At 36.3% G+C, this 3625-nt stretch overlaps 1 long non-coding RNA gene across 1 annotated transcript; it reads right to left on the minus strand.

Annotated features, from left to right (window-relative positions):
• Positions 1-1960: 1960 nt before the first annotated feature.
• On the minus strand, positions 1961-2548 carry LOC147497283 (uncharacterized). The gene is made up of 2 exons (XR_015194207.1): positions 2278-2548; positions 1961-2189 (listed from the first exon to the last, which is right to left on the minus strand). It is a non-coding gene; the product is annotated as an uncharacterized LOC147497283 (long non-coding RNA).
• Positions 2549-3625: the final 1077 nt, after the last annotated feature.

Consider the following 3625-nt stretch of genomic DNA (forward strand, 5'->3'; position numbering starts at 1 on the left):
AACATTTACTAAGTGAGAATCATACACTCGGGATAGATGATATCAATTACCAACTATCATTTATTGTTAATCATGAGATCAAAGATTATAGATGCATTAGCTAAATGCTTACATTATATTAGATAATATTAACAGTAACCAATGGAAATTAGAAGAAGAAAGTTAATACAATCAGAACTCAGAAGAAGGCATCTATAACATAAAAATGAAGACAGAGTCCTCAAAATAACTTGAAGGATGAGTATTAACCCATAGTCCATACAACATAAGCAGAGAGTAACCTTAGCATCCATTTTGTCAGCATTCTGAGCAGAGTATTTACACAGCACAACAAGAATGAGCCGTTTTGACATGCCCACAACAATGAAGTTGGCATGAACAGCCAAGACTTTAGGAGAACCATGATCACGTACGCCTGAAATCTTGAGAGGATATGATTCTTGTAATCACATTATTGGCATCAATATGTAAGCACCCAACTGCATGTGGCCCCCTTCGGATACCCTCAAGCCTCATTGGTTGAGCTGCAACACCTTCCCCCCAATGCAAACCGGAATAAGCGTGTTTTTTCTCAATTTCTTCAGCTAACTCTAACGGCTTCAAAAATGAGCGTGATTTCTTGCCTGACTTTTTACCTCCCTTCTTACTATCCAATTGACCTACTTTATCCTCAACAACTTCCATAATCTCACTTTTCAAACTAGTGTCATCTACTGGAAGACTGACTACTCCATTTTCAGTATCACCTCCCTTATTCTGGTCTAAGTCAGACACTTCTGATCTCACTAACAATGAATCTTCCTCATTACTTTTTTCCTCATTGGCAGGATTTTCATATGAAGAAACTGAAGACGGCAATGTAGATATCACATTCAACTCTTCAGCATTTTCACTTGCATCACTGAGTTTGTTAAATTGTTTGACATTATCCATGGAAGACAAAACCATAATGTTCTCATCCGCAAAGCAATATTATGGTTACGTGCTAGTACAAAGACGATCTTTGACTTTATATAATTCTTACAAAACTGAAACTAATTACAGGTAAAAAATAACACGAGATACAGAGCTTACAAGATACTGACCTCGGTTTTGATTTATTCTCACTATCTTGATGTGTACTGTTGGTATCTACAAAATCAACAATAAACCAATAAGTCAGTGAAAGGATAAAAAAGAACAGAGCTACAAGTCTGAGACAGTAATACCTTTTATATCTCTTGAATCTAATGTCCTAGCAGGCTTTTCCAAACTAATGTAGGTAAAGTAACCACACCAAGAAAAATGATTTAAGAGGTAAGCAAATAAGTTTAAAGAACTATAACATGTAAACAAAGAATTAAACTGGTCATACCGAACATCTATGTAGTTGAGAAAAGTTTGAAACAAGTGTCTCTACTACAACATCAATGCCTGATGGTGAATAAACCTACAATTACAAAACGACCCATTAGAAAAGCAATAATAAACATAAAAAAGTTACAATAGAAACAACTTACAATGGCCTGAAGAAACCTCTGATAAATCATAGACTGAAACTTCCCTCCTTTTCCCAACATCACAAACTCCATCACCCCATCCAACGCCACTTCCTAAACAAACAACAAATATAAATAATGATAATAAAAAAAAAAGGGAGGGATTTTAGGGACATATTTCATCTTAACACGTGAACCATAGAAATCCAATACCTGCTTTATTGCCCCAACATCATTGGTCTCGTTCCCTCCATTGACTTACAACAACGCAAGCTACCAAAGCTTGTTCACAATCCATATACTATTAACCAATATAGAAACATATATTCCAACCATTGAGCTACATCAACCATCGCCAGCTTCAACTTTTGAAACATAAATATACATGGAAATAGAAACAAACAATCACACACATCGTTAAACATATAAAGAAATACTGAGATTCAATTTGAACTTAAAACCAGTAGGCTAGTAACTTCAAATTTGTGTGCTATGATCGACTTCATACAAAAAAGGGCATATATGATCGACTTCATACATATATCAACATCGGTATACACAAAATATAATAGCCTTTTCTAACCATTCACATCCTGCCTAAGCACTGATATACAAAAAAACTTGAGACTTATACGAGCATCTTCGATGACCTCTATTAATAGTTTAATACCGATGTACAAAAAGAGAAGCATCATGCAAAACATCCACATCCTGCAAAATGAGAGTATCTTCTATTAGTTTAACTCTTTTGAGTAGTAGATGCTTCACAAAAAGATTTTACATGTTTAGATAATCATACCCCTAACGATTAAATACAGTTAGAGCTTTGGGCCAATCGATAACACCTCCTATATCCTCCTCCCCAAGAGTTGTGCGGTTTGTACTTGAGCATGAGGCACAAGCACACTATCCAGAATAACATCATAACTTTCAATAAGATCTCCACTAGCTTCTTTTCCTATAATAGCCCTTCCATTAGCTACATGTTCACGGCGCATTGAGTATAACTTACATCTCGTTGAGCGTAACTCAGATGGAAATCCCTGGGGTGCTGGTCCCATTCGATTCAACTACAAACAACAAACAAATATACATATGGAATCACTCTATTCATTTATACTCCTAAACTATTTGTGGTCTGGAGAATTCCAATGCATGTAACTTAAATCCTAGGCTGTTATAGGCCATCCCCCAGGCCAGTGTAGGCCATCCCCTAGGCCACTGTAGGCCATTAACAGTCTTCTGACATATCGGTAGCAATAATCAATAAGGCTTCTTTACATATTGAACATTAAAAATCTTCTATCCACATCCAACTACTAAAATCAGGACTACCATCTCCAAATATATCATTTAGTCGTACCTACATAGTAATCAATCACTTAAAACCCCCACAAACAATAGTCCAAACATTTACAGATGGTAGAGAAGGCTGTATGGCTAAACCATATAACAGCCACAATATTGGCATACAAATACAATTAGAAAGTACCCATTCACTAAAAGAAATGGAGGGTAAAAGGATTTCTAACTAATAAGTTGGAACACTTGTATGCAAGGTGCGCTCGACCATACGTGAGAAGAACTAGAACCAGGGGAGAACGCTGCATTCGAACCTTGACTAGATTTCATCATTGCAATGTCCTTTTGTAGTTCTCCAACTACCAACTTCAAATCATGGACCTCCCCCGTAAGAGCTGATGTTATCTCCTTCTGTATTTTAAGTTGATTTTTTGCTGGAGCTAAAGCCTCAAGTCCTCTTCTACTAACTCCACTACCCAAGCCATGATAACGACCCTTGGTATCACGCCCCATTACTTGTGCAACAGGATCATGATCCATATCCAACATAGTGCTTGAGGGAGTATTGGTTACAATTTCCTTTATACGTACCTATATAACGAATAAAAACGTGTACATTCAACAACAACATCAAAACGATTATCAAATAAATTGTATTTAGTAAAAGTCTCACCATTTTGTCACTATGCTCTTGTGTGGGGCAAGTACCGTAGCTGGTGGTATGTAAAGCCACATATACATGTGTTCTTGTGACAGGTGTGTTAGGGTTTTTTTCTTTCTGAAAAATCATACAAAGATATTCAAAGGGATAAAAATCCTTATGTACTACCATTAATTTAAATTGG

The sequence above is a fragment of the Coptis chinensis genome, chromosome 5 (assembly GCF_015680905.1).
Source record: "Coptis chinensis isolate HL-2020 chromosome 5, ASM1568090v1, whole genome shotgun sequence".
Classification (NCBI taxonomy): Eukaryota; Viridiplantae; Streptophyta; class Magnoliopsida; order Ranunculales; family Ranunculaceae; genus Coptis; species Coptis chinensis.